Below are 17,704 nucleotides of genomic sequence, written 5' to 3' on the forward strand. Positions count from 1 at the left end.
AATATTTTTTGATTATACAGGTGAAAAGAAATTTGGTTTCAGCTACTATCCATTTACATCCAGCAAATAAGTTATGATTATAACACCACACTCTGATCATGAGAAGCTCCAGCAATAACAATATTGCAGCACAATGCTTAAGAGTGCCTGGCAGTACAGGAACATGGCAGGGAAAAACCTACAAAAAACAGCTCTGAAGGAAGCTAATTTCTTGAGCACAAAATTAATTTATGAAATTTAAGATACTATTTTAATGTCTTGTAGCAACCCACATTTGCAGATTTCTTTGAATTTCACCTTAACATGAATATGGCTAAATAGGAAATTTATGTTAATGGTATTCAACTGTATCAACATGAACTGAGAGCTCAGAAGCAATACAACAGGAATTTGTCCTAGAGAATCTGTCCAAACAGGTTAATACTCTGCTAACAAGCACTTTGGTCAAAGAAAGCTGTCACTAGTATGACTGCATAGTGTTTTCACATGCAGGAATCACTCAAATACTTAAAAATTTCCAACACGCTACTGAGAAAGAGAACTTATGTACTTATTTAAAGAACAAATAATGGGGGATGGGAAAGGTCAATCATCACCCAGTGGTGGCAGAAATGTTCTACTAGAGCAACCACTTGGTTTAAGACATGATCACAAATGAAGAAGTGCTGCACAGCAGCTGGTTGTCCCCTTGGCCTGAGCAGAACAGCAGGAAGGGGCGAACAAAAAAAGTGTTGTGAGTCTAAGTGCTTTTTGAAGTTTAGGGAGTTTCCAGAACACAAGCATTTTGGTAGGAGTGAACAGGTGAGAGTTCCTCAATCCATTAGTACTTCTTCCTCAAGGTAGGCTGCTGTTCTGGTAAGAATCTGAACTTGAATCCTATGCCAAAAAGCTCAGTCCTAGCACAGCATCAATTCATAATTGTCTCAAATTAATTAATATGAAAATTACTCACAAAGATTGATCACATATATACTGCTAACACATAAAGTGGCCATTTTTCACTGAAGTATGCATAATCCCTATGCAGTTCTGTGTTTTAAGCTGCAGCCTAACTAAAGATGTAAATATTACTGTCTGACACTGTCTATAAGTAAATATTACTGTCTGACACTGTCTATAAGAGATGAGCTATGTCCTTATCTACTGGAATAGGACTGAAGGCCTTACTCAATGACAGACATTCAACTCTTCTTGAAGGATTCATAGCTGGAAAAAGTTAATAACAAGTGGCAACACAGTATTCTTCAGAAGATTTCAGGATCTTCTTCAGACATTCCATTCTCAATTGCGCATAGATTTACATAACCTTGAAGACCTAGAATTATTAGGGCACAATGCAAATGTTTCTCACTCATACAACTTGGAGAAACACTGCAGAGTCTGCCTCTTTGGGTGAAAATGTAACAGCAAACAGCATTCAAAAATGTCAGTATGGTCAACTGTTCTAATTAAAAAAAAAAATATATATATATAATGGAGTCATAGAAAATATTTAAACATTTAGTGGCTAACAAAAACACCTTTGCTGAAAGTAAGGGGAAAAACCCTGCAGGTTCAAATCTGAAAGTTGTGCTAATTATCACGGAGCTAAATCACTGAGAAACTAGCCAAAAGAGTTTGGAAGAATAATTGCAATAAAATGGTGAATCAAGTATATACCAGCTTTACATTGGAGTTCAGAAAAACAATTCCCTCAGAGCAAGTTATTCTGTGTCTGCTTACTGAAGTGTCATGAGCTGCAAGTCGTTCTCAGAAGCAGTTTCTGGAAACTTGCAGGGGCAGCACCCAGGCCAAAATGAACACACCCAGAAAGTCCTATAAACTGATTCTTAAAAGATTTACTCCCTACAAGAGCAGCAGCTGCCACAGTCTCCCCTTGGGTTCTGCTACTGCAGACAGTGACTGATGAGGGGAAGTTAAATGACTACTAACCGATATGACCAGTTGGTAATTTTAGTAAATGATAAGGCTACATCTTTATGCACCATTTCAGTAAAACAAATCGTGCTCTTTTTAGCTCAGCTTATCACTAAATAACATTAACAAATGAAATAATGCAATTTCTGCCCTCCTCCCACACCTATTACTTCTAATAGACTCGTACCTTTGCAAAATGGGTGAAAATGCATTTAGAATGAACAATGCCTAAAAAATGTAAGACAGATACCAGGAATTAAGAAATGTTTTTCAGAATGTGTATATTTTATGACAAACTCATATGATGCATAAATTCAAGGGATCAAAACCTGGTAATACAGTGATACTGTATTACTTAAGTATAGAAGCACTTTAGTTTTCAACATCTTAAAAAAAAGATCAGGAAAACTAGTTAAGGAAGTTATGTGAAGGCTAAGAAACTAAGGTAAGGAAACTTGCATAATTAGTACTATATAAATTCATCCATCTTTAACTCTCTGGCTGTAAATAACATACAAACTAAAGACAGTAAAGATTACTCTGTGCCTCCTGAGATGATAAGTTACTTTGTCTTCCACTGCAGGAATTTTTCCTGTTTCAGCTGCAGCAGAAGACATTTGCTACCTGGAAGAACTGTCAATCCCACACATCCATTTCATGTATCTGTTACTGCAGAACTGAATGCACCGATGAAGAAAGCAGGTGTGTGCTGCTGGAGATCTAAACACGTCAGCATGTAACATGAAGACTGTTTCAGTTCACAGCCATGTAATTGCTTTGCCAATACACAGTTGTTAAATAGTTGAAGAAATTTGTCAAGAGAATTGCTGAGCATCTCAGTCAATTTCCAGTGCATTTAGAAATATCCTTTAAGGCCTGAATATTCAGTCAGACATGGAAGAGACCAAAGTGATTGCACAGTCATGAATAGGATATACATGTAATCACAAAACCAGTATCCCCAAAATCATTAATGATATACTGGTATAGTTGAAAAAAAATCCCTGCATACCCTCCCCCCCCCAACAAGAACAAAACAAACAAACAAAAACCAAGTAAAAAATCAAATAAACATAAAGAAACTGCTAATGTTTTTCCAGGGAGATGTTTCCATGGGTTTTTTTTGTTTGTTTGTTTGTTTGGTTGGTTGGTTGGTTTTTTGGGTTTTTTGTTTGGGTTTTTTTTTTTTTTTTGTGGCAGTGTGTCAATACCAGACAGAAGAAGGGAAATTCACCCTTCAGTTTCTCTGCCTCTGAATGACAAGCCTCAACAGGCTAGGGCCAGCCTCACCTCTGGAATGGGATGGTACACCAGTACAGTGCTTTTAAACTTGCATTAGCAGTAGTAGTTGTGTTCTGCTATTGAAAAAGTGGCTGTGCTCATGTTATCAGGCACCTGATCAATAAACTGGCAGTCTCCGTAGGCTGCTATGATTCATATTTTCCATCTGTCCACCAACAAGGGCTCTTTTTTACCAGAAAAGTTATTCTCCAGCTCTGAACTTTATATTCATGCCTGAGTTTGATTTTATAATCAAAGAATAAGAGCAACCATTATTCTTTTTTTAGAAGAATTCAAACATGATCTCACAGAATGAGATACAAAATTACTAAATGAAGAAAACACTCCCGAGTCCTGCCTACAGGTAAAAGCAAGGTATAACCACTACATTTTACATTAAATGGTAAAATGTAATTTTAATTTAGAACCCATAAATACACTTCAAACAGACAGCTTCTCATTTGAGGATACAGACTACACAAATCTCTTCAGTCCAAGAATGAAACCCTACTTTAGCTAAAAGGCAAGCACAACTGCTTCACATGAATTTTCTTTTCTCAAAGGTGAGTACAGGGTGCCCGGTACTGCTCACCAGTATCTTCTGTACCGGACTGTTTATTCCTGAAGATCTGCCCAGCTTTTACAATACTTTTCATGGGCAAAAAGAACCATTCTGGTGTAAAACTCTTGGAAGCCATACAGGTTGCAAGAATACCCACCCATTCAGCTCTCCACCCTGGTGGTGCTCACATCATGATGAGAGCCTATTTCCTCACAAAGTTTATCTGGCTTTAAAAGTTGCCTTTTCCTGTTCAACCCTTTTACTGGATAAAGTTAGTCCCACAGTCTGTACCTCTTTTCTACACATACTTCTAGTCACAGGGTGTAAGAGTGGTGAGGGAATTTTGCACCACTTAATAAGTGGTTTGTCTCAGTCTCGTCTACGTTCACTAAGAGCCAGGATTAACAAAAACACAATAGAAACGTATTTTCTCATGTTCGGGCTTGATTGTTTATTAAATCTTATCAGAAAGTACAGAGCATTTGACAGCACTTCTAGCTACTTGCTAAAAGCAAGGAAAAATGGTGAAAGATGCAGCTGCAACAAGGTCTTTTAAAACCAAATAGTCCAGTAGAGAATTAACATCTATATTATTTACACTTTTGACCCAATAACTAGATTCTTGTGACCCTTAGTGTGACACTGCCTGGCCAACCAGAAACTACTACCTGAAATCCATGAAGAAGGAAGAAGAAAGAAGATGAACACCAAAAGAAACAACGCCCAAAATCCTCCATGTTGTCCCCATACCTATTACTATACTATAAAAATCTCAAATTTAAAACCCATCACCCTGTGAAAGCACACACTTCTATTTCACTGCACACTCATGATTCCAACTTCAGCACTCGTATTTAGAAGCTGTCTCCAAGGCCTCAGGTCAAAAGCAGTGCTCTCCAGTGGGTCAGTGCCTGACAGCACAGAAACCTCAAAAACCCCAGGTTTCTGGGATCCAACAACAGGGAACAAGCTGCTGATCTTAGATCTTGAAAACAAATGGACGAGGCTCAGCTGAGTCAACACAAACCACTATAGCTATAAGATATTAAATTAAATACCGCCTGCTCTAGATCCATCCTTCAAATACGGAAATGAGCTGAGATAATTTGCCTGGTATAAAATCCCAAAGTTCCTTCCTAAGGGCCAGCTCAATGCAAACAGCAGCCATTGTTCTGCAAGGGCAAAGGAAAGACAATCATGTCCACAGGGCATTCATGCAATGGCTGCCCACACAACCTTAATCCTCCTCTCCTGTATGCTTGTCTTGTTTAAACTACATTCCTAATCAGTTTCCATTGTCATGTTTACCTTTTTTAACATCTCCTTTTCAATAGTTTTCTACCACTGAATATTCATATTTTGCGTAGTTTCAGATGTTTTCATTTACATATTTCTAGAGCACCTAATTTTATCTCTTGCTCATATTCCCAACCTCTTTCTGTCCTTCTGTATTATAACCTTCTCTGTATTTGTTGTTATATCCTAATTTTATGACCATCTGTGAATGTAATTAATGTAGCATTCAATCTTCCTCCTACATCACCAGTAAATATGTTAGATTTAACTTGTACTGCAGATTCTAGAAGCACTTAGTTGCCACATTCCTTAAAATCAGTAATTTAGCACTTCTCTTTACTGCCCCTACAATTACTTTTTAATGCAATCAACAACTTTCACATGGAGCAACACAAACTAAATTTTGTGAGGTATAGCACTAAATTACTTCTTAAAAGTTTACATTACATAAAACATTACTGTATGAAAATCTTTTAAAAAAGGTTTTCTAGTATGACTGTCTTTGTTGTTCATGGCTCTTTACCCTTACTACTATTGTTCCAGTATCTTGAACCAGTATTGTTCCTATTACTCTTCTGTACCAAGACATGAAGTCACACAAGGACAGCTCTCCCACACACACTTCATGTCTAGTCAGCTGTTAGAGACCGAATTTATTTTGGAGGTGCCAAAGGAAAATGCAGGATCAACGTATGATCAAAATGCAGGACCTATGTACAGCCACAAAGAAACAGAGTGCCCCTCTCAACTGAGCTGATGCTCTCAATAGAAAGAAATAGTGCAACTGATTGCAAGTGAACACAATATAAGGTTCATTCATTTTGTTCAAGGACAGTTGTGGCAGAATGAGGGTGCAAGAGAGGATGTATATACCAAATCAATTGTTCTCTGCATCTGTACTTCACTTTCTTAGAAACTTCTGCAGCCTTTCTGACCAGCAACCACAGGCAGTGCCAGCTGGTTGCTCCTCAGCCCATGGAGCTCAGAGACTATTTGAGCACAGCTCCCATCCTGGAACTTGGTCTGGTGATGTGAGATGACACAGGGAACTGCAGCTAATGCAGACTGGATAGAGCAAAGCTGATGATTGTGACTCCACTGACTCCACTGATTCACCCTGAGAGTGAACTTCACACTTAGGCCTTGAAAGGCTACCTGGAACACAGGCTAGACAGTATTAAAGGAATAAAGTAGGTATTTATTTAAAAGGCCTTGAAAGAATACAGCTGAGGCTACACCCAGGATGGACGACAGGTCACACATTTTCAGACTTTTGTAAGTTTTGGTCCACTCACATATAGGGGTTAATTGTCCAGTTACAGCTTCACATCATGAAGTCCCATCCTCCCAGACCGCTCTCCTCAATTCACTGCTGTTTACACTTCTTGGGCCTGAAGCTGCAACAGTGACCTTGGTTCTTGGGCTGGAAAGGATTCTTTTGTCTAACTAAACTGTGAGGAGAACTTGCTAACACTTTATATGAAGTTCAGAGTCATATATTAATATATATACTATGTATAGTATACTGTGGTATACTATATACACCAGTACAGAATCTGGGTAACAAGAAAGCTAAAACTTAAGGCATCAACACCAGCATTGCATCATTGCACAGTCAGAACTTTGGGGACCTCCCAATTGCAACTCTTGTAAATGTTGCAATCCTGCAATCTGGGCCTACTGAATAATATGCCATAGACCTTGTGTCCCTTGGTCATGTAAATTTGGTCATATCTGAACTACAGATTTTGGTTGGTTCCCCACAAAAAAATTTCTTCTCTTCCTCTAATCCCCTCACAGCACAACAGGGCAATCAGTGATAATGAGGCCCACACAGCTGTTCTTTTACACAGATTGACTCAAGAGCTTAATGTACCTAAAAGTTATTTCTACTCTTCTGCTTCTTTCAACAGCGTATCTTCCTTGCATCTCCTTATGTAAAACTTCTAGGAAGAATGCAGAAGGGGAAGGAGCACAGTTCTAGAATACCACTCTGGTGGGAAATGTGGTGTGATGCTACAGGGAAATACAGTAGGGAGAGCTCAGACAGGGATGGGAGGGGACAGGACAGCACAGTTTGGCTCGATAACTCATTCCTCTGACTATATCCAGTTTCTCCTAATCTGAGAGTCACTGCAGAACAGATTGACCTCCCATCCCTGATGCAGCCAGTCAGCTCAGTGGCTCTAGCTAAGCAGTTCTCAGAGAAGCAATGAGAATGAAGGACCCAGGTGACTGGACTACACAAGGAGATGTGTTTGGTTACCACTGCCTTATCAATAAGCCTGAACTACACATAGAGAAGGCAAATGGAAGCTGGAATATATTGTCCAGAATCTCTGAAACCAGCAATATTATTCTTAAAACAAATTGCTATTACAAATATAGAAACTGAAATATATAGAGATATGCAAAAAACTTCAAAAAATTCTTAAATTGATAGTGAAGTCATTCTGATAGGAAGTCACGGGGATAACTGCCTTTTCTCTGACAAATTTCAAATCCATGTCTAAAACTATGTGTTCTCAATGAATCTGAATTTCCTAAATTTTACAAAGCATCAGGTTTCATCATGTGCATGTTATATGGTAGAATAAGCACCATGGAAGCCGCATAACTGTCTGTCCCCTTGAAAAATACTTTCAGAAACAAGTTACATAGGCCATCTATGAAAGAATATTTTGATTGTAGCAATGTGTTTTGAAACAATACTTCTATTTGCATATAAATTATGATTGGGAGAAGGGACTAGATGATCACTAGCATTTTCTTCCAGGTTCACATCTTAAAAGGCTATGATAGATATTCATATCAGGAAACAGTTGAACCAATTATTACAACATTTTTGCAAAGTTCAGTTCATCACAAGTGTAACCTATAATCCTTAACCTGAGGCACTAGGAATGGAACATGGTCCTTAGCAATTTTTCTGCTTATTTACTATGCCCAAACTTCTCTTTACTCAGATGCCAATGTACAATGCATAAGTTAAACTTGACATGCCAAGACTCTTCATGTAAACTCACTTCTTATTACAGAGTTACTTTCCTAACAAATCTAAAGTTCTACTTAGGTTATATAAGATAATCAGTTATTCTGAAAAAACTTTGGATTTAAAGTACTTTTTGTTCGCTCTGGCCTTAAAAAGTAATTGAGTTCTAGATATATTTTATTCATGATTAGCAAAACGCTATAATCAAAGTCTACATTTCAAACTTCTGATCAACTTAAGAGACCAACAAAAATAGAAGCAATCAAAATATTAAATAATTTCCTACTGAAATATTTGATACCTAGGAAATTTTCAAAATTCTCCTATGTCAGAAAGATATGTTTAGATGAAGGCAGAATGAGTAATAATTTGAATTTGCCTGTAAACTACATTCTAATTCTGTCTATCTTCAAAATAAAATCTTGATAATTAAATAATCTGCAACAGATCTACAAAAGAACAGAACTGGAATATCTGGGACAAGTGGTCATGGCAGACTGAATTCTAAGTACTGAAGCAGTACAGTTTATAATCAGCCAATGTTTGTAGTAAATTTTCTGTACAATAAAGTTTAATATTTAATGAAACAAATACAAGTGAAGCTTACCTACAAAGGAAAGAAAACTTACTGCCCAGAACATATGCTTTGAAAGCAATGGCAAAAGCTAAAAACAACCAGTCTGTCAGAAAGACCACAGAAAAATGAATGTGTAGCAGAATAGGTGTCAAGGCATAATCAGGGCACATTTAAGATGGAAAGCAAGAATCAAAAAGCTTAAACTTGCCGAAAGGGCAACTGCCATACGAGGTCTTTATCTTTAATAGTTTCCCCTACAAAACAATGGGGAAGATCTATTACATCATGAATTATGATACTATCTGTGAATGAGATTGCTGATGGATCAGACAACATGGGAGTAAACAGCACAGTGGGAATACAACTCCCTAAGCAGCTACAGAGGTCCAGTAGTAAAACAAATCTTCAGGTCAACATAAAAAATACCACACACATACATGAATGCACACACACACAGAGCAAAGGGAATCTGATTTTGATATTAATGGATTTTTCAGAACCTGCAAACTGTTGGAGGAAAATCATCTCAAAATTTGTTTGGTGAACTAATAGCTGTTTCATAGGGGAGATAAACGTAAGGAGGCTGAGCACAGTAATAGACAGCACCATCTAAAAGAGATACATGTAAAGAGTATTAGGATGAAAAAACCCAACATCATTTAATGCAAGGACTAGTGCCTTTAATCCAACAAAGAGATCATATCCTAAGGGATGATATCAAGCATTCATCAGAAAGCAGACTCATAAATATTTTCGGAAGTTGCTGTCTATGTTAGAGAAAATGCATCAGAGATTTTCAGCAGCTGATGTGAATTGCATTTTTATTGTTTTTTCCACTAGCAGTATCCCAAAGAAGAATATTTGTAAAACTGTTCACAACCTCCCTACATACAGTGGGTTATATATAGAATCCTACCTCTGAATCTCAGAGAAGTCCATTCACAAACACAAGGACACTGCTATACATCACTGTACAAGTGTACATTCAACTTGTTTATCAGCAAAGCACCAAAATTCAGTGTCCATTCTGTTTAATGTTTCAGTATTAACACAGGGAAGAAAGCAACCCTTCACTATACCAGCTGAGAGACCTTATCAAACTGCTCAGTACACATGTCATGACAATTCTGCCATTGTCCTATATTTGCATGATGACCTGAACTCTGCTGGTATGTTTATAGTAGAAAACAAACTTAAATTGTTAGAACTCTTTTTTTTTTTTTCAAGTTAAAGCAACATTTCAAAACAGAACAATATTATATTAGTTGAACAAGAATTAGATCACATTAAAATGATATAATCTGGAATAATCTGAAACTACACAGTACATATAAAGTGGAAGAAATCTCTCTAACAGTTCTTATCTTCCCTATACCTGAGGAGATACAGTGGTGCACCTAGAAGACTGATGTTCTCTTTTGACTCTCCCAAAAATCACAACAAGCACTCCCAACCCTGATCTGTTTACATAAATTAATTAGACCTTCATTGCCCATCTCCCTCCCCTTTTTTTTGGTAATGTATATGCCTCATCAGAAGTGCAGTTCCTATGCTTTTTAAAATCACACTGATGAAACAGGGCAACTACAGCAAGTGTGCATAGCAGGCAGTTTCTAAGAGGTCATGTCTTCACTGCATTAATCCAGGGACAGCTGCAGTATATCATTATGGCTATGTTGATGCCATACCTGTTTTTTAAAATACTTATAATATATAGTAGACATATTTAATGAAAAATGTATGGCACTATCATTTCCTTTTACTAACTTCAAACTACAGAATTCAGTTTCTAGCTGAAAAATGTCCATCTTCTGAATGATGATCTAAATGACCTTTTACATCACCTTAAAAAAGTAGCATGCATCATTTTGCTGCATGTGATCTATTTTCATTTGTAAAAAGCAAGAATAAAGACAACTACAAGAAAGTGTATAAAGTAAAAACCAAAACCATATCATGAAGTATCAGTCATTTGCTGAAGATGTAGTCACAGTGAGCCCATTCCTGTAAATCCATGTTCAGCTCTGTATTTTTTGGAGGGAAATGGGTTTTTTAGTTAGTTTGGTTTGGCTTTTGGAAGTGGACTGGTTCACCTGTGTGGCAACACCTGATGCAAGGCAAGTGTCCTTCCAAATCTTATATAACCAAGTCAAGTGACCATTTGGGGTTAAGAACTATACCAGTTTCTAGCTGAAAGGAGTGTTCCTCCCTGGGCTTTCTCAGGAAAATAAGATAATGGTCTACAAAGGCAGCAATAGTAAATACTGACCCAATGAATGTAGAACAGCTAAAAACTGTATACTAAATGGGATACCAAGGTGCAGAAAGATGTAATTCATGACACATATTACTAGCATGTGCATGCCTGTAGAAAAAAACAAACAGAAAATCTGAGTATTTTACGTGTTTTTTTTTATAAATCTTATCTCTGGAACTAACAGAGTAACTGTAAAAAGGTGTGCACCACAATGTTGTCCAATAAAATTATATAATATTTTGAATTTATATTTAATTTCTTATTTTGCAAGAACAGCAGTTGATGAGGCAATAGATAGAGACTTCTAGCTATACAGAAAATGGTTTGATCCAGCATTATCAGGTCCTCATATTTACAGGCATTTCTTTTCTTTCTCAAGACATGGTCACATTAGTGTTACAGGAAAAAAGCAGTCATAAGAAAATTAATGATTATGTTCTTTGTGGGTTTTCTTTTTTTTCTTTAAGTGTATGAGAAAGCAGAATCACAAAAGCTACTTTAAAAAGTCCCCTGAATTTCCATTGCTTTTCCCAGTAAGTGCAAAATAACAGGAACAGAATTACACTATAATAGCTAAATGGACTAACCAGAGAACCTCTGTCCACAAAACAAAATCACTGTAATAAATTGACAGCAACTGGGTTGGTGATGTAGAGAGCCTGGCCCCCTCTGCTGTCTATTTTGTGTCTCTTCTAAAATCCTTCTAGTAAACCCACAGACTTAAAGAATAACGTTTTTGTATTTCTGAATTTCTTTCTCTGACTTTGACATTGACAGATAATCCTGACAACTCCTATGCAGACTGAATGACCGACATGTTAGACCTGGAAAAGATGGGATTTAGAAAGGAAAATGGGATCTTAACAGGTTAAAAATTCCTTTTGGTGGCTAAACATTCTAACTGGAAGACAAGATGCAGATATATACACAGGCATATCATCAAGCAAAGGCATTTAATAACTGACTTAAAAGTAAAAAATAAGAAGTACCTTCTAAACCTACTGTCTATAAAAATGAACCTTTTCAATATATAAATTATATTATGATCAAAAATGCAAATGTAGCGTGATTTTTATGTGCTTTAAATATTCTGAATTGTTACTGCACTGAAATTCATCTTGCAAAGGTTCTACTATAAAGTGAAGTATTTTCATTACTGTTAAAGGCACATCCTGCTCCCTTAAAATTTCTTTCATAGAAGGACAGAATATTGCAGGATTAAGGAAGAAAAAACATGAGGAATTTGCATGGCTTTACCCCTTATGAACCATGCTCCATATTCTTTTTTTAAATCCCATGCCCTTGGGACATACAACATTCTCCTCTGACACACATTAATACAAACTTTAGTCTCTTGCTCAGTCCACTGGATTCCCCTCTTGTGTTTGCCTAGAGCAGCCTGCTTATGCACACTAACAAAGCAATAGAGATGCACACCATCGAGGTTACAACATTTCTTAAAACCAGTGTAAAATTCACCATAGGAAACAATACTAATTAAAGCCAGAGCAAACCTCAAGGAAATTTTTAAAAATATTTGCATTAGACATCTGAATTACACTTCTCAACAACTAAAGTAGAGAATTAAGTCAAGCCCAAATGAAAAATAAAACCTTTGATAGTCAGCTCATATTGTATATGAGTTCTTGGTCTGAACTCTGCAAAGGCTGAGTTCTTCACAAGAAATTTTCACAGAAAGCTTAACTGAATCATGACCACTCTCTGAAATTATGTGCAACACAAACCAAAAGAGCTGCTGCCAGAGTGAAGCTGAACCTAACCTGAAAATAAAACTAAGAGTCTACTGGATTGACTCCACATCCAGCTCTGTTTTCATCTCAGGTACAGAGAAATCAAGGAAAAAAGGAAGCCTCTGCACCATTTGCAAGGAATTCCCTTCCATAGCACTTGTTTGGTAATTCTCTCCGTATCTTAACACTTGTGTTACATCCTTAAGAACTTCTGTCTCTATCTTGATCAGAAGTCCTATTTGGAGAAAGATCTTCACTTTCTCTCCCCTAGCATACCTGTCCTTCAGATTAACATTTCAAAAGCACATCTCTTTCTTTCAAAGGGTGACAGCCACAATAGTCTTATCACATCACTCCAATAAAAGAAAAAAATCATCATAGTTCTATTTGCAGTGCTTCACAAGCTCTCATCAGCACCTGTGAAGTAAGTGTTACTACACTCACATCATAAGTGGAAAGAAAATTTTAAAAAACACACAAAAAAAAGGTGTAATGGCCAAAGCCACTCAGATGACTGCCACTGGTGATGAAAACACAGCTACAGCAGATTCCACACTCCTTTGCTGCATGTAATCCCTGAACAGCCCTTCTTCCACCGGGGAAGCCTGAAGAACAGTGAAGTCTGGCCAGGGGATTTTCTTTACAAAAGAGAACTCTGAAAACATTCTATCTAGCTTTAGATTAGTTTGCAACTACATTGGACAACATTCTGTGTTCTAAATGTATTCTGTTTTCCACATAAATGGATTTCCCTGTCCACACAGCCAAAAAGGTATGCTTTTATCTGACATAACTAGCACAAGTAAGATAATTCCTGCAACCTTATTGAAAACAACAATGAAGAAAATTTCACTTCCTTGAGTTCAGGCAATGCCAACAATGGGATGAGATACAAGTGCTCACTGTACCTCACTTCACCTTCATGGAAACTACCAACAAATTGTCTTGGCTGTTACAGATAGGTAACTTGCATGAGACACATTCCCATGAATAAATACATGTTTTCAGTAAAGATACAGTACAATAAAGACTAAATTTGTACGTGCTCATCTCTTGCCAAGTCAGCCTGTCAGAATTGCAGGCTTCTATTGAACAGTAAATGAATCATGATATCACAGGAGTTAGTCTATGGATCTATCCTGTTTTTCTACCTAGTGTGAATGTTCTCTTACTTAGTAATGAACTATTAAACATTTTTTATTTGCTCAACAGCACACTTACCAACCTTTACAGAGTGCGTAAAAATAGAAAGGTGCACTGTTTGGCATTGAGGTAAACATCTGATTTGTTCCAACAGGAACAGAATTCATGACAACATAATCTTAAGTAAGAGAAATGTTGTAAACCAAAGAATAATCTTCACCTACAAAGTCTCCATAAACAATGGGGAATATGATGATAATCTGGTAATCCAAAGCAATACACAGACAAGGTGACCATCAACAGTCAGTCATGACTATTTTGGCCAAATTTCAAACTTCAGCAATTTTTACTCTGATCTGGAAAACAACTAGCAAAGAAGTAAAAATTAAGTCAAGCTAAAAAAAAAAAAAAAGTGGAAAATAAACTTCTTCAAATTAAAAAAAAATAAACATTCAGTGAATAGCTATGAAGCATGCAAGAGCTGTCCCCAAAAGTTTCAGTTTTCAATAATTTCTGATTGCATGGATTCATACGGTCATAAATAAAACAGTTTCATAGCCATAGTAATAAATAACCAAACACACATATAAAGTAATATCACTTTACTCATATCCTACAAATTATCCTTCTTTCAAAAAAATTTAAGGAGTTTAACAAGAATGATTTCATCAAGGCCTAGTATTTTCTATTTGCATACTATCACTGATAAAGAAGTGATGTTCGAAAGATTTTCTCTCTTATGTCACCTCTTTCATAGTAGTTTTTTTCTTTAGACATCCCATTGACCCTATATTGCATCACACTGATGGAAGGCTGAGCAGCATTTTCTATATTCTGATTATGTACACCAGATCCTTTATATCTTTTTACCATTCATTTTACTATGAATTAGCATTTAAAATAATGTACACTGCAGACTGCAGAATTTTTTAGTTTTGCAGAGATTTATCCATGTTTTTAATTGTATTGTTATTATGAATTCTCACAAGCCACTATGACATATGTTTTGAATATGGATTAACAGAAGTAGGCACTTCACATATTTCAGAGGACACAGTAAACACGTTCTTGAACAGTAGCATATATACAAAATAATATTTAAAATATAGTGTCTAATTAGAGTTTTGCTTAACAAGCAAAATTATGTTTCATTAATGATCCCAATCCAAATACTACTTTCTACTGATTTAATTAGACACCAAAACAGGTCCCAAAATGTATATGTGTTTTATGTAATGCATTTTAATTCCACACTATACTTGCTACAGGAGGGGGGGGGGAACCTTTCTATTATAAACCTTATACTTAAAGAAATTATTTTATTTTTAAATTCTACATTTAAATTTAAATTCTGTTTCACATTTTACCAATTTAATGGAAGTAATCATTTGGTATCTAATTTCATAGATATGCAACAATGGCATGACTGTAACAGATTACATTTGCTTTCAAAAAGCAATCAAATGCTTTACATTTGATTTAAGAATACATATGAAAGCATGTTCAACTGACATGAGAGAAAGCAAAGCATTTCCATTAACTACTATTCTTTGTATATACTGCTAAAAGTGAATTCTCTTGTTGAATAACACTGTCCCTTTTTCTGCCTTTATTTGTTCACTCAAAAACAGAAGGAAAAGTCTAAACTGATTTTTAATTAAATGCTTCATGAATTTTCCTCTGATAACTTTATGAATATCCTATATTTCTCATCACAACAAAGGAAAGTTCAGAAGAAAAACAAAGCATTACTGTAGATTCAGAAAAGGACTACATTTTGTACTTATGTTGCTTCCTGGTGCTTAACAATTTGCATTGAAATTGTTGCTAGGTACTCACCTTTGCTGATATTTTCCCTAAAAATGGGAAAGCAGGAATCAAACAGTACTGACAAGTCAAAAGTAGATTTTTAGGGAAGAAAAACTATAAAAATATTGCAAGGATATGATAAATGTGATTACTTAACTTAGGATAGAATAACACCATTTAATCAAAATAGGGGAATATAAATCTAGGTAGAATTCTTCTACACTGACAGATAATTAAGTAGGAGAAGTATCCCTAAATGAGCTTTGCTTTCGAGACAGAAGTTAGACAGACTTATTTGAGAGCCCTATCAAAGTAAGTAACCACATCTCAAATACAAAAATCCGTTTCATCATTTATAGCTTTTATCACATCATACAGCATAACTTTCACATAAGAACAAAGGTCATTTTAAAGCAAACTGTTGTTCTTAGGTAACTTTTAATTTGAGGTCTAAATGTAAATTGCTATGGTGAATGCACGTTAGGTCACTAAAGCAACGGTAGCTAAACTCAGATGTGACCTAGCAACCCAGGTGTTCAGGAAAAGTGCTGTTAACAGTAAGGATTGATGATCTAATCAAACTGTCACACTCAGATCCTCAGCAGGGTGGTTGGAGGGGAGGTGGAGGAGGATAATATTCAGAAAGCAACCACATGCTTAGTGTTACTTTAAATTGATGCTGACATTTTCAATTGTAAAAAGAAATTTTTTCCTAAGTAATATAGGAAACAACTCTCCTAACCTTCCGGAGGATATCAGATAATCAGAGAGCTTGTTTTGCAAAAGCCAACTTCTCAGATGTGTGACTTTATGAAATACGAACTATCAGACATTTTAGAGATTCAAGATGATAGCAAGTATTTTAATGCTCTTCTTTTAGTTAGATAGGCATAAATCACTATTTAGCTAACTCCGTACAAAAGCACTTGCTATGCATATACCATAAAGTAAAATAATTAATAAACTTACCTATTTGTGCTAGTACCTCTATGCTTTCTGCCCTCATACTGTCTATCGACTCTACCACTAAATACCCAGAAAACTGACAAGCACAAATGTCAACAAGTGAGCAAACAAGATGAAATTTCAGTGGTCTAAGAAACTGGTTCAGCACTGCATTTTTTTGGTATTAACAACTGCCTCCTTGCAGGAATACAGAATTCCCGTGCTGTAGAAACAAAATAACGAAGAAACAACCCTTCTGTGAGTTTGTCCATGGGTGATGAAATCATACCTAGTTATAAATGGCTAACACTGACTTCACAATCAGTAGAACTCTTTACCTTTTTCAATTAGCAGCTGGAAGGAAAGCAGCTTAACATGTCAGAAGCTGGGCAACTATACGACTTTAGTCACAAGCAGTAGCCATCTTCTGCATGAGGTTTGAGGTGGCCATCTGCAAGCCATGTGGCATCTCCATACCCCTCTCATACCCTTCTGCAGAAAGCCGATGGGAGGGCTGGGCTTTTGGTGCCTCTATCTTGAATCTGCTTGGAGAACTATCAATGTACAGCACTACACAGAGTGATGGTGGCCAACAAAAATAAGGCCATGGATCTGAAATCCTAGAAATTATCTCTCATTTGTCTACAGTGAGCCATGTCTTATATAAATGGTACAAAACCAATAATTCATTTTCTGAAGGGTACTGCCAGTGAGCTACAGGTGTACAAACACAAGCAGTTCAAATATGATAAGTGGGAGCAAGGTTTTCTTATGTAAAATGATGCATCTGCTCTGTGTTTACACTTCTATTTGTCTTGCAGCTCTAGAGATAGTGAAACGGAACATCATTCTATGTGGAGAAATCTATACAAAACATAAGCATAATGAAGATAGAAAGGAGAATTTGAAATCACAGGTTTCAGACACATCATATATGAAAACATTAGAGCCCTCAGGAAAGAATAAAAAGACATAAAACAACCAAAAAAAACACCCAAACACAGAAATGCACTTTCACTTTTGTACTGTATTGGTAAATTTTCTGCAAATCAATTGATCAAAAAAGCAGAAGCAAAATCCTCAAAATCTCCAATAAGTAGCAATGATAAAACTATTTAATTTCATCTGTCCTTGCCCTGTAGTTGTTGAATTCCTCCCACCTGCAGTTATTTTA

General features: G+C 36.3%; 1 protein-coding gene across 1 annotated transcript in view; it reads right to left on the minus strand.

Moving 5' to 3' along the window:
• Nucleotides 1-17,704, minus strand: part of ZNF407 (zinc finger protein 407) — a 337,009-nt gene that overhangs the window by 173,048 nt on the left and 146,257 nt on the right. The window lies entirely within an intron of this gene.

Source organism: Cinclus cinclus, chromosome 1, assembly GCF_963662255.1.
Source record: "Cinclus cinclus chromosome 1, bCinCin1.1, whole genome shotgun sequence".
In the NCBI taxonomy this organism is placed as follows: domain Eukaryota; kingdom Metazoa; phylum Chordata; class Aves; order Passeriformes; family Cinclidae; genus Cinclus; species Cinclus cinclus.